Raw genomic sequence first — 26,606 nt, forward strand, 5'->3', positions numbered from 1 at the left:
TCCCTCATTCCATCCAAAACAGTTAAGACTTTTCCAGGTGTCCTCTTTCTTTCAGATGTGACCTGGAAGCACATGATTTTTTTTAAAAAAATTAATTTTGTCACAGGTGCCCTCAGAAAAGCATCTCTGTGGTAGTCAAAGGGATCCAGGCTCACTTCATCAAACTCCTGTTTCAGGCCCAGGGAAAACAAAGTGTGTGAACACAAGATAACCCCTCTGCAAACAGGGTGCCCTTTGAAAGTTAACACAGCAAATATTCGAGGCACTTTCCTTCCCGCCTTTCCTCTCCTAAGCCATATATGGTAGAGGGACCCAAAGGAATAGCCTTGCTGCTTTAATAAAAGGAATTCTTTGATGTGGGAGACTGAACTGGGCTGTTTGCAGTCTGTGGTGGGAGGGAGTCAAGGAAAGGGGAATTAAAGTTCATGGAGGAAGCTGTAGTCTTAGGTCAAGCTGAGATGTGACCTTTGGAGCTTGCCAAGTCCACGAGGGAACATAAGTTGCCTTTGGACAGCTTCTCAACGGCCCCTCTGTGGCCCTGAGTCTCAGGCCCTGGTAAGACGATGCTCTCTGATCTGATCTTGGGGTGTCAGCCCACTCAGCAGGGACCCGCCCTATCGACACGGGAGGCTAATCAGTGGCATCTTTTGAGCAGAGGCACAAGACTCTTACTTCAAAACTCTAGCTACTTACCTCTGATAGTTGGCTTTTTTGTTAACCAATAAAGAAGAATTTTTTTTTTAATGTTTCTGTTCCTACAGAATTAACTGGGGCAAGGTAAATGATCTTTTACTACTTTATTTGGAAGCTTCCAGTCCTTCCCGAGCTCTGTCGAAATATTTCAAAATGTGTCTTGCTGATCCCAAGTCTCTGAAAACGAACATTGCTTTCTCTGACCCAAACTCTTGTTTGTTTAACCCTCTTGAAAGTTGGAAGTGTTGCCAAGCCATAGTTTTTGTTTGACTTTATGTTTTCTATTCTCCCAGAGACACGAGCAACATCAATTTTAAAAGGGACCATGTTTATGGTTATTGTCTAGTTGGTTTGCCTTACTGGTTCTCAGGCACTGACCTAAGACTGTTGTGTTTGGGTTCCCAACACTACCAAGAATGTTGACACTTTAAAGTCCCTCTCAACTCTCTCTCTTGCTCTCATTCTCCTTCTCATACACACACAGGCATACACACTCAGTGCTAAAGGAAAAGAGGCTTTACTTAAAATATGCACAGAAAAAGAGATTTATTTTTATTTTGTCTTTGTGTCACTAGCGTATTTTTAAGGCAATGTTTTCTTTTGGAATTTCAAATTAGTTTCTGGAGCCTCGAAGTTTGTGGTGACATGTTGGTGGCCAGTCAGAATGCCTGGGAGAAATTTTGAATCAACAACCATCGTGTTCTTCCAATTGGGTTCTTTTCCAGGTCTCTTGAGTTTGGAAGCCAGGTTAGAAGTCTTCTGAGCCTTAGTATTATTTTCTCAGGAAATTTCATGGGTGAAAACAAAGACCTTGAAATCAGAAAGTCTTAGGCTAAAATCCTCCCTTACATTCTGGCTGTGTGAACTTTAAAATCTTATTTGATTTCTCTAAATCTCAGTCTCTTCATGTGCAAAACACCCTGGCTTCTGATCCTTCTGAAGATTAAATGCTTTAATATCTACAAAATGGCTATGCCAGTGTCTGATGAAAGTGCACAAGTGATGTTTCCTGCTCTTCCCCAACTTCCTCCATGCCTGTCTATTGGCTCCTCTGCTTGTGTGGGATGCAGAAGAAAGGCAAGCTAGCTTATCACTCTATAGCAGCTCCCCTGAGGAAGGGAAGTCAAGACTCAGCATCTGAGGCTGCATGTCCAACTGAGGGAGGGCAGAGAGACTGCCTCCTGGAAGTACTGAAGGCAGGGAAGGCAAATTCACCTTTGCTGAGATCTCTCATGCACCAGGCTCTTTAGGCCTTTCATCTGTACATTCATTCATGCTAGGAATCAGTTGGGAGACTGAGCTGATGGAGAAACTGAGCATGTGGTCGGGTTTAGCTGGGTGGTGCCTGGCTGCTGGACACAGAACAAGAGTGAAGGACAGTACCTACTCCTGATGATAAGGTGATGCCCACAGAATGGACCTCAAAGGTCAGCTATGTAAGAGGCCCACCTGTTCTTTTTTGACCTTCCTTACTTGTAGGGTGTGAGAAACGATACCACACACAATGTCCTCTAGAGGCAAGAGGCCAGGTTTTAGGAAATTTGCCAGTTCCCTTTAAACATTCAACATGATCATACTTGAGGACAGACTCTTTGGGTGTTTTCCACAGTACTGAACATATTGTTGGCATGAAAAAGATGAGTTGTGTTGAATAATGGAAAGACTAATCCCTCTTCCTAATGCTGCAATGCTGACAGCTCCTCTTACCATACACTATTAACAGGGTGGCATGCTTTTTTTTCATCTTCGTTCTCAGTCTTTCAGAGCACAGTGTTGTAGCTAGCAAGTCATCCGCCACTGTGTTGAGTGGCCGATGACTTGCTAGCTTAATTCACAAGAAGCCAGTTTTCTGAGGTAAGTGTACTTATGTTTGCTCAAAAAAGCAACAGTGGTACTCTGAGAGAACTTTATTCATTGTATCTGGCCTCTATTTGCCTGAATTTATGGATTTTCTTTGAAATTCCTTCCATAATTCTTGACCTTTGGACTATAACTTCAAATGATTATAGACACTGGCCTGTGCTGTCTCAGCTTTCTTTTTATATATGAAAGCAAAATTAACAGTGCAGACCACAGACCCAGGTCTTAAATAAGCTCATTCAAAAGAAATCAAGCTACCATTGAATGAAGACATATTACAATTTTAAGAACATCACCATCACACTAGCAGCACATTAAGGCCACCAGTGCTCAAGGATCTTGGCTGTCCCATTGCTTTGACATTGATGTATAGGCTAAGAATGTTGACTAAATTAACAGACTTTTAAAAAAGTATCCTTTAATGTAGGAAGCTATCAAATACTTCCACTGAGCTTGTAAAAGGTCCCTGGAGTGCTGATCCTGACAATCTATTAATGGAAATGTACACATGAAATGACTTTCTTTATGTAGATGCTTACTTCTTGAGTATGGATGTTGGACACTGGGGACATTTTGTGACCAGGAAAATACAGTCATCTGAAAAGACTGGCAGAGAATACTGCCTGGAGGGGGATGTGCTCCTTGTGTGACTCCTTTGAAGATCAAAAAGATAGAGGGAGGACTGGGAGAGGGCTGAGCAGGAGATAGCAGGAAGGAGACACACTGAGCTGGTACACATCATGGGATGAAGGCCAGGAGAAACCAGGCTGCAATAAGTTAGGAGTCTACAGAGAGGGAGACCCTGAGAGTCATTTTGTGAAACTTTCCCCTAAGAATCATGCTTTGTGAGGTAGACTAATGGGGGGATACCACAGGTTTAATGGGAGATCTTTCAAGGACCTCTTGACTTGGTGCACCTATTCATCTCATCAGTGATTATTCTGTGCCCAAGACACCATGGTGTCCTGGATTTACAAAAGATAGGCATGAGACTGTCTCTACTTTTGTAGAATCCACAATACCTCTGAAGGACCAAACCTATGCAGAGACATACTCAATTTCATTTATTTAGTGATGGAACTTCATGAAAAGATGGCTAACGCAACATAACAGACACTACATGAAGGATGAATCAGACTTCCAAAACATAGTCTAATTCACTACTTGAAAATATTCTTTTTTCTTTTCTTTTTCTTTTTCCTGTGGCCCAGGCTGGAGTGCAGTGGTGCAATCATACTTTTGTAGTAAAGTGTCCCTGTGGTTTTAGAATGAGGAATGAGATGTTTGTTGTCCTCAACTCACTGCAGCCTCAACCTCCTGGGCTCAAGCAATCCTCAGGCATGTACCACCATGTCTAGATAATTTTCTTTTTCTTTTTTGTAGAAATGGGGGTCTCACTATGTTGCCCAGGCTAGTGTTGCACCCCGGTCTCAAATGATCCTCATGCCTTGGCCTCCCAAAGTGCTGGAATTATAGGCATGAGCCACTGTGCCTGGCCAAAATATTTTTCTTAAACAATGAGTTCTTTTTCAAATTAACATGAATTTAAAATTTCTCTGAAATGACCAAAGACTACTTTTTGGTTTCAAAAGATATATAGTACATCCAGGGAGCTGGCTTCCAGGTTTCTATTTTCTTTGCTCTTAAAGGCAACAATGGAATAAGACTTCAGAGGGTCTGTGTGCTCAGGATGGTGAATGATGTAGGGAATAACTCCATACTAGGGACTCTGGGGCAACTGAGACATTGGTACATTGCTTGTCCAGCCTAAACCAGTGGGAACTATTCTCTGGATGCTTTTCCCCTTACATTTTTCCCTTTATTGCCCTTATGGACAAAATCATGCATTGATTTATTCAGCATATATTTTGACCTCCACCTATGTGTTAGGCACAGTATCAGGCACTGGGCACTCAATTACATACAGGTCCAAGCAGTCCCTGACCTCAAGGAGTTTAATATCTAGCCAGAGAGACATTATTAGTTTAATAATAATTATACACATTATTTTTGTTGTGTAATATTACTGCTTAAAGATTACAATTAGCTCAATTATAAGATAATTTATAAAATGCCCAACGACTAATGAATATGGGTAGTCATTGTCCAAATAGCTGTGCACACATCATCATTTAATTATAGCACTGATGAGAGCTGCCCTGGCAAAGTGCAGGGTGTGATGAGAGTGGATAATGGGGCCAACCTGCCCTAGCCGCAGGGGTTGGGGAAAGCTTTCCTGAGGAAGTGGCTGTTAGCAAAAGACTTAGAGAGGGAATCAAAGTTGGCCCGGGAAGAGGAAGTAGAGAGGAAGGACAGAAAGTGGTCCAGGCAGAGGCAACAGGACAAGCAAAGGTCCTGGGGCCATTGAAACCCAGTTCCACTCTTGATTTGCAAACCTTTTTAGGGATACTACAAACTAGTCCTCTTACACTTTTCAAACAAAGAGAGTTCACAGTGCTTTCAGTTGCCCACCTTCATATGCTGTCAACATATTCCTAGCTCTCCCCATTTTCATTTCCCCTATCCTCATTCCTCTGCCCACAGTGTTCAGTCACACAAAAGGGTCTACGTGTTTACCAGCCTCTTCCATGACCCTGATCAGCAAGCTTTGGTGGAAGACATCTGTGTCTAGACAAAAGACTGGTTAGTCTTTGTGAAAGTAAATGTTCCAGGTCTGACTCAACCTGACCAAGAGCCAAGAAAAGGATGATAAGGCTGATGGAAAAGATTTTCTTAATGAACGGCAATAAAAAACAGCCCAAAGGTGAAGGCAAGAAACAGCCTTGGTGTTTCCTGGGGTTGCTGGTCCCAGACAGGCTCTTGAAAGCACTCAAGGATAAAGGGTAGGAAGGTTATTTCATTTCCTCTCTGCCTCTTTCTATTTTAACACTTTCCTCCCTCTCACACTAATCTCTATTCCCCACACCTCGTGCTCAAAACAGTCACCCTTTAGGTTTTGGGGGGTAAATATTATCCCTTTCAAGTGGAATAAAATGTCTGGAATGGAGATTATTAAAGAAAGCCAACTTTCCTGATTGTTCTTTTTTTTTTTTTTTTTTTTTTTTTGACTCTTTCAACCTCAGTATGTTGGAAAGTTGAGCCTATGATATCACCATGAGGATTGAGAGTTTAAACGACAGATTACAAATTATGTGGAAAGTTGGACATTAAAGAGGAGAGTTCCGTCTATTCTTCCCTGGCATCTCTGGGTGGCTGTTGTCCACGGTGGACAAGTTGTCATCTTATGTGCCCTTAAGGGGCCTCCCCTTAGGAATCAGCAGTGGGATAACCTTGCTGGTGTTTTTTGTTTCTTCCCGGAAATAAGAGACATAAGCAAGGTTTAAATTAGTAGCTAAGTAACATATTTTGCTGTCAAATTTAATGAGAAAATTTTAAAAATTAAAGCCACATCTAATTTTTAAAATACATGATTATGTACTGAGTTCTTTCAACACAGAATCGTAGGTAGGTCTTCTTTTGTTTTACAATGATCCTTGTAAGGTAAGTCACACAGCTGTTTATTTTACAGAAAGGAATTTGAGGCTCAAAGAAATTAAGTCTCTGGCTCAGGATCATATAACTAGTAAGTGGCAGAACTGGGATTTGACAGGTGTTTTGATTTTAGGTCCAATGATCTCTTTGTTACACTCACTTCCTCACCTGTGGGCTGTGAGGGACTTTGTTGCTTAAATAAGCCAGGGCTCTAAGAACCCAAGCTTCTAGGATAAATAATAACCCAGCCAATGCAGGGTGTCTGCTATGATGCACCATGGCATCCTCACATATTTTGGAAGACAGCAGTATTAGAAGGACAAGATTTTTTTTTTTTCCCCCTCTAGGATCCTCTAGGAGGGCAACTCAGGTCCTATAAAGAAGCTCCTGATTTTCACCCAGTGGCTGGGAATTTGATAGGTACCCCTAAGATCTGCAAAGGGATGAGACTGGAACTTACTCTCCAGTTCTGTGTCTAGGGTGGGTGGAGATCCATATTTCGGGAGAAAAATGGGAGCATAATGTAGAGGAGAGCCCCTGAAGGTTTGGGTTCCTTGTGCCGAGACCTAACATCCTACAACATCTTTCTCAACTGGGAGCCCTCCTGAATGTTTAAAAACATGTGCTCCAGCTGAGCAGTCGAGGCTCAGAGGACACTCTTGCATTAGGTTGGAAGGCTGAAAGTCCTGGCCTTCCTTCTCCTTGTCTCTTGACTTCTTACTGCAGGGGGAGAGATGGTGAAGTGGAATGATAATGGATCTTAGGGTCAGACCCAGGTTCAAAATTGCATTCTACCATTTTTATGGTGTGTAGTCTGAACTTCAATTTTCCTATTTGTCAAGAGAAGCTTAATAGTACCTCATAAGAGGATTTCTCTGAGGACTGCATGAGCGAATAAGGGTTCTACACACTGTATGTCAGAGCTGGTGCTCAAACGTTGTTGGTCCTCACATCCTGCACAGAGGACCTCTTCATATGTGATTATTTGTTTTATTTTACTATCATTTATTATTTGTTTATTGTGTGCACCCCATTAGAATGTAAGCCCTAGGAGTTATATAATATTTGTTGAATAAATAATATTCAAAGTAGTACGTTCAAGGCACTGTAACAGTTCCAGCAACAGTTCCAGGCATTGTTCTAGTGCCCAGAACATGGTAGATATGAATAAATATTTGTTGAATAAATAATATTACTGCAGTAAATGCATATGTCAATGTTAAAGTGGAGAGATAGAAGCACTCAGGAAGCATAAAGAAAATTCAGCCTCTTAAAATCTGGGACACCTTGAAACCATGAGTGGCTCAGAAAGAGGCAGCAGTCTCGGGCTGTTGCTGGCTCTGCTGGGCTGCACCCCTAGAGGCGCTAGGTTAGGACATTCTGTAATGACAGATGACACAGAGGGGACTACTGCCTGTTCTGGCTTCTTATCTAGAAGCCCTGCACCTCTACAACCCCAGGGCTGCTCTTGGAGCTAGGGCTCAGAGAGTCAGGCTGACAGCACAAGGACAGGGAAAAAGGAGGTCCTATTCTGACATTCAGAGGATCTGTCTTTTCTCTCCTGGGTCTCCAGGACCCTGTTCTTCTGAGCTGATGCACCTAAGTTTTGAAAATGAAGATGGGTAGCTGTGCTGAGGCTCTTGCCAGCATGCAGTTGAGATACTCTTTGGCCAAAGCAGAAATTGGTTGGAATTCTGGCATCCCTGACTTAGAAGAGAGCCTGAGCAGGTAGATTTTCTGCTTGTGTTTGCTTATGAGAAAGCCCAGAGTCTCTGCATGAGCTTCTAAAATGCCTGATACTTCTTACACAATTTGAGTTGGAGGGCAAGTGTCAGTGGTGCAGGACCTTCAGACAGCATTTCCCAGAAAGTACACTGCAGATTCCGTGTCTTTGTCAAAGGCGGCGGCACGTGTGCAGCTGTGATGACAAATGCAGCGGTGTTGCTAGTTGCTGAAACACAGCTAGGGGTTTGGTTAACCACAGGAAAGCTGGGGTGACGGGCAGTCCCTCCCTGCTTGTGTTCTCTCCCTAGATGATTCAGGGTGGTCCCTAGTTCAGCCTCACACATGAAACCCAGATCTCTGCAGGCTGCCTGTTGCCAAGCGACGGGAACCATTTGGCACCAGCCATAGAGAGCGACAGAATGGGCAGAGCAGAGAGGTGGAGCCCAGAGGACTGGAAGATGCTGCCACAGCCACATGCACTCTAGCCTGATGCTAGAGGTCTGTCACTGATGATCCTAAAAGGCATGTGGTTGACAGATGCTATTTACAGTCAGGACTGAACAAACTCAAAGAAACCCAATTCTATGCCAAACAGTCAGGGAAAACAAAGCTAGAACACCAGCAATTCCCATGCCATACGATTTATACATATCTTTGTGTTTGGAATTCACTTCCTCTTGTGGGCTGGCTGGTGTAAGACGTAAAAGTCAGCTCTGGGTTGCTTTGGTCTTTTTTGATTCAATTTGAGTACCTTCCACGCCATGATTGTCCTAGTCACTAGAGAGAATGTCTGTGCCCCTCTATCAGACAGTGAGTTCCCTGAGGATGAGAGCCTTATGAATTCATTGGTGATGTCTCCCCAGCGCATCCCATCCCCCACACACAGTGCCTAGTGCACCACTTTGGGCATTTTGGCATTTGGTAAATATTTGCTGAACTGAAGAAAGAAACTCTTTTTTCAGTTCTCTTCTGCTGTCACTGCTAGGCATTGCATGTCTTAACAGGTAAGTGTTTCTCCTCTTCTCCTGCTATGTGTTGCCATAGTGCACTGAGTTGGCTTTTTGTCCAGGATGCCCCTGAGTTTGGTATTAGAAAGCGATTTCCAAAGAAGAATTCTTTGACACTAGTCATGGAGGGCGATGAAAATAAGGACAGAGGGGCCCAGGGACTCTGTGATGTGGTCCTTAAAGCAGCCATTCCTACCGTGTCTCCTGTCAGAGTCCATCAGCAGCTTTCACAGGACCATCAGCACCAGGAATGGAAACAGCAGGACTCGGATTAGCACACCTAGGCCCTGGCAGGGGCCCTGCCACTGACGTTGGGCAGGTCCCATCACATCTTTGGGGTTCAATATATTCATCTCTAAAAGGAAGGCATGGGGTTGATGATCATGATGGTGTTTTTTAGCTGAACTATTGAGTACGCCATCTCCCCACTCAATACTTCACCTCCCCTCATGTGAGTATCTGCCTACACCTCTTGGCATGATGATTTCCTATGAATAGCTGTGGTGACTTTTAGAATCATCTAGCAAATGACTTGATTCTTTTCCTCTTGTGTCTCATGGAAAAGGGCTAAGTCTATGAATGCAGGCCTAGTGTTGGGAGAGGATCTGGGGGCTTACACAGCATGATTTGCCCTTGCTGTTACTTAGCAAAAGGAGTTTTGGAATTCTCAGGGCTGTCCTCTTTCAGCTGTAGAATTTGTATACGCAGCATCTGATTGGGCCTGTCATGCCTGCATGAATCAGACTAACCTACCACAGCAAGGTAGAAACAGCAAGGCAGAGACTTTGTATCCACATGCCTGTTTCCTTTTGTCAAGCTTGGAGAAAAAAGTCTAATGAGATTTAAAATGATACAACCCATCTCTTACCTTATAGAAAAATCAACTCAAGATGGATTAAGGACTTAAACCTGTGACTTGAAACTATAAAAATTCTAGAAGATAACATTGGAAAACCCCTTCTAGACATTGACTTAGGTGAGGATTTCATGACCAAGAACACAAAAGCAAATGCAATAAAAACAAAGATCAATAACTGGGACCTAACTGAACTAAGAGCTTTTACACAGCAAAAGGAACAGTCAGCAGAGTCAACAGACAACCCATAAAGTGGGAGAAAATCTTCACAATCTATACATCTGACAAAGGACTAATAATCAGAATCTACAACAAACACAAATCAGTGAAAAAAAATCCTATCGGCAAGTGGGCAAAGGACATAAATAGACAATTCTCAAAAGAAGATTTACAAATGGCCAACAAACATGAAAAACAAGCTCAGCATCACTAATGATCAGGGAAATGCAAATCAAAACCACAATGTGATACTACTTTACTCCTTCAAGAATGGCTATAATCAAAAAATTAAAAAAAAACCGTAGATGTTGGCGTGGATGTGGTCATAAGGGAACACTTCTACACTGCTGGTGGGAGTGTAAACTAGTACAGCCACTATGAAAAATGGTGTGGAGATTCCTTAAAGAATGAAAAGTAAAACTACCATTTGATCTAACAATCCCATTACTGTAATCTACCCAGAAAAGAAGTCATTATTTGAAAAAGATACTTGCATACACGTTTATAGTAGCACAGTTAACAATTGCAAAATCATGGAACAAATGCCCATCAATCAATGAGTAAAGAAACTGTGGTATGTGTGTGTGTGTGTGTGTGTGTGTATATATACACAGAAACACACACACATATATGTGTATATGAATAGTTGTGACATTTATGTGTGTGTATATATATGTATATATATACACACACATACATACAATGGTATACTACACAGCCATAAAAAGGAATGAATTAACAGCATTTGCAGTGACCTGGGTGAGACTGGAGACTATTATTCTAAGTGAAGTAACTCAGGAATGGAAAACCAAGCATCGTATGTTCTCACTGATACATACATGGGAGCCAAGCTATGAGGATGCAAAGGCATAAAAATGATACAATGGACTTTGGGGATTTGGGGAAAAGGGTAGGAGGGGGCGAAGGATAAAAGACTACAAATGGGGTGCTGTGTATACTGTTCAGGTGATGGGTGCACCAAAGTATTACCAATCACCACTAAGCAACTTACGTAACCAAATATCACCTGTACCCCAATAACTTATGGAAAAATAAAATAAAAAGTATAAATAAAATAAAAAATAAAATAAATGCACACTCCAACCCCATGCCAAAGAAGGAAAAAAGATACAATCTTACAGATTTAGATTCCCTGGAATTCTGTGTGTGATCATGGTTCACAGCCTTCTGACAATATGTCCATTTTAGTCCACCTGTGGTTCAGATTTCTCTAGGCATGGATCCATCCACCCCATGCACCCCTCCTTCATGTCTGCTCTACTTGCCTTCATTTGTCAGATGGAAACACAAGTGATGAGTGAAGACCCAGGGACAGGCAGCTTTGCTTCTTCCTGAACCTCCCTCAATTCACCGGGGAGAGAAGTAAAAATTTCTTCCCTCCAACACTTTTGTTATGAGTAGTTTCTACAAAATCTGCAAGGCAATTGGCTGCTATCTAGTTCTTTAATCTGCCTATTTTGACTACTAAGGACCATTGCCAAGAAGCGCCCATGATCTGAAATGTTTGAAATGTTTCAATGCCAATGCAGAATGACTCCTCAGAGAACCTGTGGTCACGTGCGGATGGTTGGATCGGGTCCCCACGTGCAGAAAGGCTGAGTGCACATCCCACTTCTCCAGCAGTATTCTGGCTCTCCACGAGATGGAAAATGCATTGTTGCTGAATTGCCAGTGATAGGATGAGTGTGCAGTAGGGGTTCTGTCCAAAGTGGGGGTCATTCCAGGAAAACTCTGCTTTCCGACTTAAGTATTACGAAGCTTGGCATTTGATTCAACACTTCTCTTTGTTCTATTGTAACACCTGGCAGAGATATAGTGAATGATCATCTTTTTTGGAGTTTATTAATTCCATAAGCCTCTGTTTATAAATGGCTGTTTTAAATAAAGAGCAAATAGATAAAAGTGAGAGCTGACAGATGGAGCATCAATCCTTTGATGTCATCCTTGGATCACACAGGCAAGTCCTCATGAGTAACTTTCCAAATTAGCCCAGCCAGGCTTGGTGGAGTAGGGCATTTGGGCCTTTAGGGAAGATAGCTAGCCCTGTTTTGCAGGCCCACACCAAAGCCCAACTCATACCCACTCTCTGGGGACCTATTGAAAATACAGATTTAAGCCGGGCGCGGTGGCTCAAGCCTGTAATACCAGCACTTTGGGAGGCCGAGACGGGTGGATCACGAGGTCAGGAGATCGAGACCATCCTGGCTAACACGGTGAAACCCCGTCTCTACTAAAAAAATACAAAAAACTAGCCGGGCGAGGTGGCGGGCGCCTGTAGTCCCAGCTACTCCGGAGGCTGAGGCAGGAGAATGGCCTAAACCCGGGAGGCGGAGCTTGCAGTGAGCTGAGATCCGGCCACTGCACTGTAGCCCGGGCTACAGAGCGAGACTCCGTCTCAAAAAAAAAAAAAAAAAAAAAGAAAATACAGATTTAGCAACCTCTTGGACATAATGTTAGGGCTGTTTTAGAGTCTTCTGGAAGTCAAGGTAGGTTTATTGGTAGTTTATGAAATATTAACATTTCACAGAGTTGAGAAGTTACACAAATTCATCAGACACATGCACAGACACACACACACACAGAATCTAGAAGTTATATCTAGGTTGGCAGAGAAAACTTGCTATGTCATCTTTGAGGTGTGGTCTGCCTCAACATCTGGAGGTTTTTATCTCTTGCCAAGAATTCTCTTCAGGTCTTTGGAAAAGCCATCTGTTCATTTGTCTTGAGCCTTATCTTCCCAACAAGACTATAGCCTTCTTGAGGAACAGTGATCTTAATCTACATTTTCCAATGAAGCAAGCATAGTGCTTTGCAAAGAAGATGCTAGGTGATATAATTGAGGCACAATAAACCTGCTGTTTCTTAGTATCCCCAGTGAGTCCATGCAGATGCACCAAACAGATAACTCGGACATGTCTTTGACACTGTGTCAGCTGGATTCCCTGGGAAGAAAATGCTGAGATGGAGTTAGAGGTTTATGTAGTGGAGGTATATGCCTATAAAAGGGGAAGAACACCAGATTGGTCAGGGGATGTCTTCAGAGACCCATGTGAATATCATACCTGTGGAAGGAAAAGGGGAGGAAGTAGGACTAATAATCAGGAGTCTCAAACTATAACGCAGATCTGACAAAGTCTAGGGAAACCCAAAATGGAGCTCCAGAGGAAACGATTACAGGAGTCCCGCTTTAGATAGAAAGGAATGGGCCCTAATATCTCTGCTGTGTGCAGTCATTGGCTAAGAGCTGCCTAGGGAAAGTGTAGCTTCAGCACAAAAGCTGAAGCAGATCCTGAAGGTGCTAGTGGCTGGAGCTTATCAGCTAACTGCACTTCTTGCAACCGAATGCAAGCTCTTTCTTGAAGGGACACCTGGCAGCATGCCTCCATGCACTCACAGGCATCCTTCCGTATTTCCCCATCTTGCTCCATCATACCCATTCTTATCAAATCCATGATATGAAGTTGTTTTAGCTCCAAAACATTTTTCAAGTTGGTTTATTTCTTCATATCTTAGACACTAGACCAAGTTACTATCCTCTCTGTCCTGGACCCATGACCAACGTGATAAGCATGTGACCAGTGCAGTTGTACAAGGATCCTTACTGCAAAGGACCCTCCACTTGGGGTCTTATGCTCTGCATGAGCTGTCTTGCACTGCTTAATGCCAATTTTATCTCTGAATTTATATTTTGTAAGAGGAGGGTGATGGGACCATGTACCTTGGCTCATATACTGTTCCATCTCCTGCTGCCTCTCCACTTCCCTTAAGGGTTCTTGGCTACCCACTCCCTGGTTCCTGGTGCCCCAGGCTACATCTAAGCTCTTCTTGCCCACCTCCATGGCTGCTGCCGCCTCCTGCCTCTGACAGGTACCTGGCCACAGGTGTGAGGAGGGTTGGGGTTGGGTGTGGGTTCTTGGGGCAGAACATGGTGATGACCATCCCTGCCAGGGACTGGCAATGCCATGGCACATTTGGCAGATGACTCAGCAGGGTGTGCTTCTTGCATATCCCAGATATACGTCCTAATGTGGAGGTTACAGTTCTTTGTGAGTTCCCCTCTCCTGTGTGTTGGGGAGGCAGGCCCACGGGAAGGGGAGACACCGGGCTCAACTTCCCCACTTCCAGCTGGGGCATGGGACTTCAAGCTGGTGGCTGACCCTGGAGCAGTTGGGCCTTGTCACAGGGTGGTACTCCCTCCTGGGTGCCAGCGAGAATCTGCACTCACTCCAGGAGTATTCCTGTGCCCAAGAGAGCATGATACTAAGTAGCAATTTAAAAACAACACGATCCATTAGCACAGGAGAAAGGAATAAACGTAATGTTTTCCTACCTTTAAAAGCACTTTTTTCCTGCTTTGTGAACAAGGGGCCTTTCATTTTGCTTTGTACTGGTCTTTACACATTATGCAGCTGGTCTTGCCTGTGCTAACTTCTAGCTGCCTCTTGACATCCGCCCTCCCCTCCCTCCAATCTGTTGTCCACATTGCAATGTTCCAAACCTATATCTGATCAGAATACAGCCTCACCCCAGGTAGGGTTGCTGCATAGCTCCCCATCACTCTTAGGGTGGAGTTGCCTAAGGCCTGTAGCACAGGCTGACCATGCTCCAGCCTCACGAAGTATGTGGCAGTTCCCCCACATGCAGAGAGCTCCTGCCCTGGCATGCTCTCTCCCAGGAGACACACTGAGGTCTCCAGGAGCACCCCTGAGCCTGGGGCTTGGGGATGAGTGGCCCACCTTTCTTGTCCCTCAGTGAGACAACTCTGAAGTATGTTTTACATGGGATCTCAGAAGTCCTAGCGGGATTGAGGCCCAGTTGCTCAGGTGGAAATCCACTGTTACTGTCCTCCTCTCTTCTCTCACTTTCCTCCTGCCTCACTGAGTTCTCTGAAATCATCTGCTAATTAAACTATACTTGAACCCAATCCTTGTCTCAGAGTCTGTGTCTAGGGAACCCAACTCAATCTGGCCCCATCTGCCCTCATCCTGCACTGTTCTCCCTCTCGAGGTCCCTCTGTTTTTGTTGACTGTGCCACGCTCCTTCCTGCCATGGCCTCTGCAGGCGCTGCTCATTCTTTGAGATGTTTCCCATCTTCTGTGCCCCCGATTCTGCATTAATCATTAATTCCCAACCACCCCAAAGCGTTTCCTAATATTTTCAGAGCCTCTGTTTCTTGTGCGTCAAGAAACAGTTTGTACATTTATGGTCATTATGAGAATTTGATTAACATCTACCTTGTCCAGTAGCCGTCAGCTTCCGGAGAGGAAGGACCACATACCTTATTGCTTTCCACTTTCTCTCCAAAGCCATCACAAAGCCTGAGTCATTACTGGTGCCCAATCAATATTTACTAGAAGCCTGATGCATTCAAAGACGTTTTAAAATTGTCACAGAGGCCACTCGCAACTTGCAAAACCTCTGAGTCATTTAAGCTGTGTGACATGGGGCAAGTTCCTTAAATTTTCCAAGCCTCAATTTCCTAATGTGAAAATGGGATAATCATACCAGTCTTTTAGGGCTCTCCTAAGAATTAAATGAGGTAATGCATGTAATGGGTTTAGCAAGGTGAGTGCTAATTAAAATGCTGTTTGTTTATGTATACAATTGGTGAAAATATTAGGGATTATATGGAAGGACGAAAATAAAGTAGAAAATAAAACCTATGAGAAAAGATAAAAGGGAAGGAATCAGTGTGTCTGGTAAAAAAGATGAGGGACTGTGAAATGCTATCCTAAAATATATAGACTTATTCCCGAGGATTGGGGCTCTTCCCCATCTTCACTGAATATAGGATACAAGAAAATGTTGACAAACTGCAGCACATTAGATAAAAATTAGCTGCAAAGTTGAATTTCCACTAGGGCCCCAAGTTTACCGTTGTCTCCCAGTCAACTCTCTCTATTCTTAAATACTGTCATTATAATTTGGTCATGTTTAGCCTGCACTTTGTGTTGCAACAGGTTTGTGATGTGTCACTAGAAGCTGAAATCAGTGTTTCAGGGCAATGTATTTGTTTCTACTCAGGCAAAACTAGCAACACATCCTGTCTTTGCGTGTTTTCTGTTTCATGTGCTCTCCAGATGAGCAATTAACATTTAAATGCTCATTTTGGCGTTCTTTTTAAAAATGAGGAACTGTCAGACATTGGAACATACTTGTGACATGATTCTTAGAAGTAATTGAAAATTGAGATGGGTGAACTGTTGCCCAGGACTTGAATTTCTACAGGCCAAGCCTTATTTGTGTATTTATTTAATATGTAATATATTTATTTTTGTATTTACATATTTATTTAATTATTATAGTATTTCTATACTCTATGTGTGTTCATTTAAATATTTAGACATATAAGCAGTGTTCATTAAGCACCTTCTAGGCAGAAGTGATACAAGATTCAGAGAAGAGCTAAAGATGTTTCCAGTTCTAGAGAACTTGGATAGGAGAGTGGTGAGTTTACAGCATAGATAAACCCTCATTTGATCAACAACTATTCGTTAGCACTTGCTATATTCCACTCTTCTAAGGTACTGGCCATATAGCCTTGAACAAACAAGAGTTTTACTTTCTTAGAGCCTATGGTGCATAATTTCAGATAATGGTGATAACTGTCATAAGAGAGGAATAGCAAAGCATTCTGTAAATTTAGAAAGAGCAAGGAGCACATCCATCCAGGAAGCTTTCAAGGAGAAGACGGGCTTTAAAGTAAAGGCAGGGGTCAGACAGCTAAAGAAGTCTAAGGCTTCCAGGTGGAGAAGGCGGTCAAGGAGGATGTCCTAGGGTTTGAACACATAAACCATGTCTAGGTATAGGGCATTGCACATCATCTATTAAAGAGTCAATTGAAAAAGAAAAAAAAACCACAAAGGAGTGGAGAGAAGCCTGCAGAACAGGATTCTTTAGCCTCAGCAGTACTGATACGCTGGATTGAACAATTCTTTGTGGCAGGGGGATGTCTCGTGCATTGTAGGATATTTAGCAGCATCTCTGCTCTTTATTCATTAGATACTACTAATACCACTAGCATACTTGGAGTCATGACAAAAATGTACCCTGGATGCAGGCATAATGCACCTCCCCTTCCTCTTAGGGACCACCACAGTAGAGTGTGACCAGATTGTGAGGATCCTTAACTAGCACAGTGAGGAGTACTGATTTTAACTGGATGTCAAGAGTCCACCAGTAACAGCTGAAAGGTTACTCTGTTAGCTTTGTGCATCAGATTGGGGTTTGAAGATATTGAAAGGGTGAGGGGAGATTTTTGAGGGAGAACTAGTAATAACAGATTAACTAAGTAGTGAGAGAAAGGACAAAAAGAAGATGGTAGAAATTGTATTATTAATCTGACTTTGCCACTTGTTTCCAGGTCTCTTCCATCTATTGTTAGTTTGTGTTATTTTTCTGATGGTTGAAGTGCTCAAAGCCTAAACTTGCTCTTTGAGGGGTGATACACGGTGTTATAAAACTTCAGATCATTTATTTGCCATAGGTGAATTAAGTTCCTCAAAAGATAGTTCTCTCTGGGGAAAGTGAAGGATGTGAGGAAACTTGTAATAATCTGGGTTGACTTTGGATTATGGAAAGTTGAAATGCAAGAGGTTTAGCTCCTTTCAGTGCTCCCTCGAGATAGTTTCAGGCTGGCAAGAACTGAAATGATATGCTCAAAGATAAGAGAAATAACTAAGCCTTCAGCAAGTTTATAGAGGAAAGAGCACATTCATCCAGGAAATTTTCAAGGGGAAGACTGTATATTTATGCACTTTTATAGACAACTTGGGAAGGGCAACTTAATGATGCCCACATTTTTCAGTAGTATGTGGGGTGTGTGCATTTGTGTGTGTGTGTGTGAGAGAGAGAAAGAGAATGAGAGAGAAAATGTGAGTTTGCATGTGTGATTCCTTCCTCCTACCTTACCATCAGGGCTTGAGCTTACTCTGTGTGCCTCTTGAGGATTCTCACTCTTAGTGTGGTCATAGGCAGGAAATGGAAACCTAGTGGTTTCCAAACCCATCGCTTTTGCTGATACACTGTGGGATGTTGGGTAAACCATTTCACCTCCCTGTGCCTCTGCTTTAGGTCATTGAGAATAAGGAAGCAAGATTCCATCAAACATTTAACTTTCAAAATCAGTTGTGGTCCAGGAGGTTGAGTGTCCTGGCTAATTGGCTTCCTCTTAGTTAATCTCCCATTTCTATGTTATGATCAAACTTTGATTGTGGTAGAGTCAATGGCTGCTCCATGTCTGTCTGTGGTTTTAACACAAGTCTGATCTTAAGTCTGGGTATGTGCATAGGTCCAAATCTTAGCCTGTAATAAGCCCTCTCCAAATCCTTCCTGAGGCTCTGGGCTAAATATGCCCTGGAAGTGAGTAGAAAGGTACAGGATGCCAGGGCAAAAAGAAAACACCACCTGAATAATCTGGTAGGTAGAGTCAGCTTTTAAAGATAAGTTTGCCTCCCTGCTCAGACAATTGATCTCTGCAATCAAAAGCAAATAAGTCTGTCTTACACATTTTTTCTTTCTTTTTTTGTTTTAACTCGAAATATGTTTTGATGAAGTGCTTCCTAGGTCCGGGGAACTGGGCAATTGCAGAAAACAAAGTTCCTCTTGCCAGGGAGTTACATTCAAGTGTAACCTGGGAGGAGACCAAAAATGGAGAAATAGATTTTTTTCAGGTGATTAGAAATGATAAAAAATAAGATAGAGGAGTCAGGGTGATGGTGAGATTTTAATCTTTTAGATAGGGTGGCCAAGGGGAGCATTTCTGAAAAGGTGGTATTTAAGCAGCCATCTGAATGCAGTACAGAAAGGAATGCCACAGCCGTTTTTAGGGGGAGCACCCCAGGCACAGGGGAGCAGCAAGTTAAAGATCATGAGAAGAAGTGAGCCTGGAGTATCACAGAGCACAGACAGCCTTTGCTTGAGATTTAAACTGTCCAGAAATAGACTGAGGAAGACCCGGTGGTGCTGGGATACAAGAAGAGGTGTTCAGTTATTCTGTTGTACCTTTCCACTTTTAACACTTTCAACTCAGAAGTGCGCAACAATGCTAGTTGCCCTATAGTTTACTAGAAAAAGCTAGATTGTACTTCTGGATAAGTCAACCATCTTGAAAGGAGAAATCGGCAGAGAAAAACTTGAATGAGGTAGCTCTGCACCTACTGGAATGGGAGCCAACACAAATGGATTGTGTGATTGGGGTCGGAGCACTGAGGCCTAAAAGATGCTTGAGAATTGTAGTTACTATCTATGATATCAGCTCCAGGACACTGTGAGGCTTTGGAATGTCCTGTTGACCTAGGGACTCCAGAGAAGTTTAGCAATAATTAACACGTGGCTCGAAATCCATGATATTTCATTTCCTTCCAGATGGGGACTGTGTCTTCATTTATTGCCATTCCTCATTGCAGAGAACACAGCAACAGGAAAATCATGTGCATGTAGTCAATATTTATTGAGCATGTTGTAATTGAGTCATAGACCTCGGAATCTGGTGAAACTGAGAAAATCTTGGAGGCGCTTCAGGTCCTAGCCCCTGCTGATGAAAGTATGAGTTTCTTCAAGACCAATATGGAAAACATCTTCTAAGCTCATATCAGGATGGACTTAGCAGTCATAAACCAATCACTTGCCATAAACCAGTGAGAGATATTATTCTGAAGGAGATTTGTTGCTAGAGTTGTTGTAGTCACAGGATTCTAGGGTCATGTTAACAATGACTTTTTGATGACCATATCCATAAAACATCCATATAGTTGCCAAAATTGAGAAACACATTAGAGAACATGGCTTTTCCATTTGCGTAGGCTGTGAGATCTCACTAAGGTATTCTAGATAACATTCATTGGAGTTGAGTATCTCTATTTCACATTTACCTATCTTTTTTGGAAAAATCTCGAGATTCTATAACGTCACTTGCAAATATGTAAGGAAATCCTGGCTTTTCTTTATTTCCCTTAATTATTCTTCTATCATCATTGTTATTATTATGATTCCTACTAGTATTATTTAGAGATTTTATTGCTTGTAGTGACCTTTTCTTTATTTTCCTTCAGATATGTTACTGAATGTCCTATGCCATGGGATAGGTTAGTAGATTTCTAGTTTTGTTTCAAAGGAGAATTAATGATTCAAGTTTTATTTATAGGGATAATAGTCCATACATACATGATACTATCATCCCTCTGTCTTGCAAAAGTAACAATGCATTTGTTTGTTATTGTTTGAAATATCTTACTTGCTTTGTGATTTGGGGCATATTTCTTAGCTTCTTTAAACCTCATTTTCATATGTAAAATGAGGGAAAATTAATAGTAACCATGTTAAAGGTTGTTCTTAAAACTACCTGAGATTTTATGTATATTTATATCATTTTATCTATATTTATATCATTCTATCTATCTATCTACCTACCTACCTACCTACCTACCTACCTACCTACCTACCTACCTACTTATCCACCAACCAATCCACCCACCCACCCACCCTCCCACCCCTCCATCCACCCACCCTTCCACCCATCCACCCCTCCATCCATCCACCCTCCCACCCATCCACCCATCCATCCATCCACCCATCCATCCATCCACCCATCCATCCACCCACCTTCCCACCCATCTGTCCATCCATCCTACCAAACCCTGTATCTGGCAGAAGTTGGTTTCAGTTAGAAAGAGTTGGAATCATTAGCTATGATAATAAATAGAGCTGGAAAAAAATAGAAAGTAACTTTAAGATACAGCATGTCTACATCAATAAGCTCACTGCTTAACTTTGTATAAATTCAAAGAACTCCTAGGTAGACTAGGTTCTTCAGAAATAGGACTTATCTCCATTTGTTTGGACCAGTGTAGGTTCAGTGATTTAAACATTTTTTTCCTTCTAAACAGTCCTCACATCCGATATTCCAGTTATATATTTGTTCTTTTTTAGCATTATCATCCAAGGTATTTAATTTTTCAAAATTTTACATAAGAAAAGATGATCTCTACAACCATGATTAGATGGTCACTTGGATAATCTAAGGGCTGCCCAACTATGAGGCTCTATAAGCCTCACCCCTCATGTAGTACCATTGGTTGGTATATTCAATCATAGCAATTATTATACCCACTTTATAGAAAGGCACACTGAGATGTAAAGAGGTAAAGTAATACCTCACAGCACAAGTTTGAATATTTAAGTGATATTCATACTCAAGTTTACCTGGCAACAATGTCGTTTTCTTAAATACAATACTGCCCATATTGGTGGAAATTATAAAACCCTCAAAACCTCTCAAACAGTTCAAAATAGCAATGTAATCTTAAGTCACAAAATAATAGGGATTTAGAATAACGTATTTCATGTAATACCTAGAGATAAGGATGTGGGGTTGGAGAGAAGTAACAAACCAAATAATACCAAGATTTTTCAATAATGTTGTCTTCTATTACTTTAGGAACAAATTGACAACCACACATTACAAGCTAAGAAGAATAAGCAGTTCATCTTAGCATTGTCATTTAATAAAACTAACAATTTGGTCACATTAAATTATACATTACTTCTGTTGTATTTGCTTGGCCATACATTGATGGGTGTATGGTTATATTTCATATTGCAGTGGTCACATTTAGTATTACTTTTATGGAAAAAATAGAACTATTTTTCTCCCGTCGTTTAGTCCACTGGTACTAATAACTTGTCTCATCATGAATAATTTTCCCTGATGCTGTGTTCTTTTTCTTTGTTATCATCACCACCTATATGATCACACTCAGATTCTAGATCTTACTCCCAGTAAGGTTCTCTTGTCCTTGATCTTGGCTTTCTTTTCCTTGAGCAGGGCTGGGCTTTTTGGACCCCACCCTAATGCTTCAAGCTGCCTGGTCTTCTACTCAGTTGGAGCATGCCCAATATTATGATGCAGGCATAATTTCAAACATTCTTTCAGTTTTTTTAGATTATGGGTTGGCCCATGGATCTCGTGCAGAAAACTAGAGTCACCATGCCAGACTGGGTTTAGTCCTAGAGAACTAGGTGATTAGGAACCTTAGAAGCTGAGCTTCCCTAAGGAATAATGTTGCAAGGAAAGCCCATGACCCTTTTTGAGGGAGTTGGGTTGTCCTATTTTGGGATAGTGGCCTCAGGAAAGGTAAAGGCTCAGTCAGAGTGAGCCCTGCACCCTGAGCCTGGCCATGCAGTAGGAGGAAGATAGAAATAAACCAGGCACCTCCTTGTTCCTTTCAGGTAAGCATTCTGTCAGTTCTTGCTGCACTCCAACCCCTAGACCACAAAGCACAGGAAAAGTTTGTATAGGAAGTTTTGGTTTAAAATCAGTTTTAGGTGTAGTGAGGTGTTAAGGGTGTGAAGACTTCTCTGCCTTTCACTGAACTCTCCTGCCAGAAATCTCCCCATCTGTTTTCTATTGTCTGAAATTCCTTAAACAATATGTCTTTAATTGCACAATACAAGATTAAAGACTTAAATATGGTAAATGATGAGTCATTTGTTGAATTTGGGAAGGAGACTGGAAAGAGAACTTTGGAGATATAGAAACACATGCCTGACCTTTGTGATGTTCTTTGGGCTAGTGCTACCTATTTTTACCTTGGTGAGAACCTCTGTGTAGCAACCCGGTTTTTTTTGTAGAATGTTTCTTCACCTTCAGAACCTCTAATCACAAGTCATCACCATCTATCCTGATGCTCTTCTCTAACAGTGATTTCTGTTGTCATCAGTGAATATGTCTGACACATTGTATTATTCATATGTTTTTTCTAAAGGTCCTGTTAGATGAGTTGTATTATCTCTGATAGGTGACAATAGAACTTGAAGCACCAGCTAAGTAAATCTGGTAAGGGGGCAATTGGGGTATCATCTAGGAAGCAGAGACAAAAACAAGGGAAAAGAGGGACATTGTCCTACATTATATGAACTATCTGCAAATTTTGGGTTGAAATCAGCATTTTATTTATTTGAGTGTTCATACACTTAAAAATACCCATTTCAGTGCCTGTTATATTCTAGAAATTGTACCTGGTGCTAGATTTACAACAGAACAAGAAAGATGTGGTTCCTCTTTGCATAGAGCCACGGTCTAGTGGCTAGAAGTGTAGCTACAAGAGACCACAAGACCATCTAGTAAAAACCACCTCATTTTACATATTAGAAAATGGAAGCACCAAGATGGGAAGGAAATCGCCCTTTGTTACAGCTGATTAGTAGCAGAGCCAGGATTCTAACTTGGCTCTTCTGAGTCACAGCCCCAGTTACCTGGTTAAATTAACAAAGTGAATTAATGCAGGTCTGCAGACATGATAGCTACAACCCCCTCAACAGTCTCCTGTCTGTGGCCTAAAAGTCTCTGCCTTTCCGCTAGCCTCACAGGTACCAGATAGGGACATAAATATCAAGGTGAGTTTTAGTTGTGATGTTAAATTAGATCATGTTCCTGTATGAAGAAGAAGCAGAGTGATGGAGTATTGTTCCCTTTGGGTGAAAGTCATCTTCTCCCTCTACCCCTCAGTGCATTTCTGGGCCTGCCTGAGCAGAGAAGTTTGGCCAACTACTGGATTTTTATTAAAACTGATAATTAAAGAGGGAACAGGAAGGGAGTACGTTCCAATATGATCCAGAAGAGTCAGCACTTGCTCTGGATAATAAGTTCTTTATACTTCAGGTTATTACTCAACCTGTATTTCAGGTTCCCTTCTGGAATCAATAAAGGGACATTCTCAATCTGTGGATTTAATGACTGACTTTTTGCTTATAGAGCTAATATGTTAGAACCACGGGAAGGTAGGTGGTGGTCTGGAATCATCCACAGTGTATATGCTCCTGCTTTTTGTAAGACTCTTGCAGGCAACTTTTAACTTTCTTTCAAAATTGTCTTTAAGAGAGATCCATATTTCTGGAATTTTCCTGGAAAATAAGAGTTTTAAGAATTTATTGGGAGTTTTTAGACTTGTTTCATACGACATTGGAAATGCGTTTGAATATGGAATGCTGGGGTTGTTCCTGTAGGCCTCCCAAAGTCACCAAAAAGAAGCATCCTTCTTCAAGGCTGCTGACACTTTTCACTGATGGTCTTAGCCTATGTGTGGTGCCCACCCTATGTGAACCCAGGGCTCCTGCAATGACTGGACTGCAGCTGCCATTCTCCTCCTTTCTCTCCCATTCAAGGAATCATATGACCATTTTTCCCAAACTCGTTTTACCTGGAAACTTTTTTTTTTTCTTCATGGATTCCCTGTTAATAATTTATGGAACTATTCTGTAGAATAAAACTTGGGAAACAGTGACATATAGACAGGAAAATGAGTGAATGCAATGATGTTGCAGGGCAAATCTTGCCACAGTTCAATTTATAAAAGCAAAGTATGTAATTCCTCAAATTCTATACTTTAATTTTTATTGATCATCCAGCACTGGAGTTAACATAGATTTCAGGAGTGAACAGAGTGTTGGTTCTGTTCCCTTGGTTCTGACTGGAGAAGGGGTGAAGAAAATGGTGAGCCCACTGAGCTTGAGGGTAGCGTCACTTCTGTCCCAGAAAATGTGTCCCAGGGAGGATGCACCTCAGAACAGCAGGTCTTTCTTAAGTGTGTACTTTCATTGATGCCTCATTTCTGGTCAGCATGAGGGGAAAAGCGGCAAAAAGATAGTCACTCAAGTTAGTCATGTTGGGAAACTTATCTGTTTTAGGCAGTGGTTCCTCTCAGCAAGGGGTGGAAGATACGTGGTCCAGCTTCAGGCTAAAACCATTTCCCAGTACTATCACTAATACTAGTCTTGTGCTATTTCCAGCTCGTCATTTGTCTATTGGCTTGTGAAACTACCATCTAAGAGGGCAAAAGCATTTCTACTGCCTTGAGCCATTTCCGCCTGACATTCTTTACTGATGACCTCTGAAGCAGCTATGATCACTTCTTGGCATGTCAGACCATCATCTATTGGCTGTTCGTCTCACCAGAAACAGGCCAGTCCCAGCTGGTCCCAGCAATATGCGTGTGGGTTAACTTCTGGGATACAGGGTCCTGGGCTGGCTCCCAGCTAGTCTGCATTTAACAAAGCAAAATTGGGGGTTGTGATGATCTGGAGGTGTTCTGAAGGGATGAACTGGTGGAATTACAAATTACTTAGTTCATTCCCTGCCCTCTAGTAGAAATGAATCTAAACTAATCCAGATTGGTAAGAAGAACAGATACATAGTATTAAAGGCCTATTGCAAAGAAGATTCTATAGCCACTTTCCTTCATTTTGGTCACCCCAAACTTTGATGTTTCTTGGTGATGGAAGAACCATGACTGTCCATCTTCCATAGAGTTTTCCTTAGGGTCCAGTGAATTAATGTACACATGCATGCACAAACACACACTCACACAGTTTACTATTACTGTTAGGCACTGTGGTGCATATGGCTATGTGTGCTGAGAGAATAAAAAATGCATAATAGTCTGCCTCCAAAAAATGTATTAGATATAAAACATATGCAAAGACGCATATGATAAGAACCATGCGAGTATGGACCATGAGTTCGAGTTATGAGTGGGGGGTATTATGAAGGAGGTGCATCTTCAGCTGGGCATCACAGTACAACAACAACAACAACAACAACTACTACTACTACTACTACTACTACTACTACTACTACTACTAGTACTACTACTACTTTTTAACATTTATTAAACAGTTACTACATTCCTGGTATGGTTTTAAATACATTGACACTGTCTTCTGAGTGCTTTATATATGTGTTTAATCATCACATTCCTCGACGGAAGACAGAGGAGGAAATTGAAGCGTTTAAGTAACTTGCCCAAGGTCACACAGCTGGTTAATGGTGGAGCTAGATTTAAATCCAAAGCAGTCAGGTTGCACAGCCTTGCTCCTGTCTCCCAAATATGCTGTCAATAATTGAGGAATTTCAATATGCACAGAGAAGAGCAAAGGCTTTCCTGCTGAGAAGAGACTGGTCAGTAAAGGAGTAGGAGTAGTAACATTTAGATGGGAGCAGCCTGGCTTTTGTGGGTGCTTAGTGTAATGATTGGCACAATGCCTGGAATGGAGTAAGTGCTTGTTTGTTGAATTATATGAATTTGAGTTATTGACTGAATGGCTAGAGAGAGATAATGTTAGAAAAGTAGGCTGTTATCAAATTGTGTAGGGTTTTGAATTACAGCCTAAGTGGTTCAAACTTAGTACTGTGGATGATATCTTCTCTACAATGCTGGATTTCTGAAGAGGCCAATACACTAGTCTATAAATGTGCTATTCTATACATTCTTCTGTGCAATTTTCTCTTTTTCAGTGCTTTGTATACAGTTGCTAGAAAAAAATTGAAACCATGCTAATCGAGCCTACTACCAAATGCTCACTAAATTTTACTGAGTATTTAATTATAGAAGTTATATTTTAGCTCTAACTTGACAAGTCAGTCTATGCTTGTGATGCCCGTAGTCCCTTCTAAATGTATGCTAATGGACAAGTCTTTAGCCCAGTTATATATGGTGTAACCCTACTCTCTCTTTGGCTTCTGGTGGGCATCATGACATGACAATGTACTTGCTTTTGAAATACCAAAAGTATGGAAGCATTAGCAGTGGACGTAGAAACTGAAAGATTATGCTGAAGAGAAGAGCCAAAGAGGATGCAACAAACTACATATGTAGTGAAGTTATGAGGGAGGAGAGATAATGTGTAGGCAGAAATTATTTTATGTATCTTGAGCCCAGATGTTTTGGTTCCAAATT

At 41.8% G+C, this 26,606-nt stretch overlaps 1 protein-coding gene across 4 annotated transcripts in view; it reads left to right on the forward strand.

Moving 5' to 3' along the window:
- Positions 1-370: 370 nt before the first annotated feature.
- LOC115897719 (chromobox protein homolog 3-like) overlaps positions 371-26,606 on the forward strand; it is a 685,812-nt gene continuing 659,576 nt past the window's right edge. For all 4 annotated transcript variants that reach the window (XR_004057498.1, XR_004057500.1, XR_004057499.1 and 1 more), the window contains exon 1: positions 371-555. The gene's annotated coding sequence lies outside the window, so the exon portion shown is untranslated. The remainder of the gene's footprint in view (positions 556-26,606) is intronic.

The sequence above is a fragment of the Rhinopithecus roxellana genome, chromosome 5 (genome assembly GCF_007565055.1).
Source record: "Rhinopithecus roxellana isolate Shanxi Qingling chromosome 5, ASM756505v1, whole genome shotgun sequence".
Lineage (NCBI taxonomy): Eukaryota > Metazoa > Chordata > Mammalia > Primates > Cercopithecidae > Rhinopithecus > Rhinopithecus roxellana.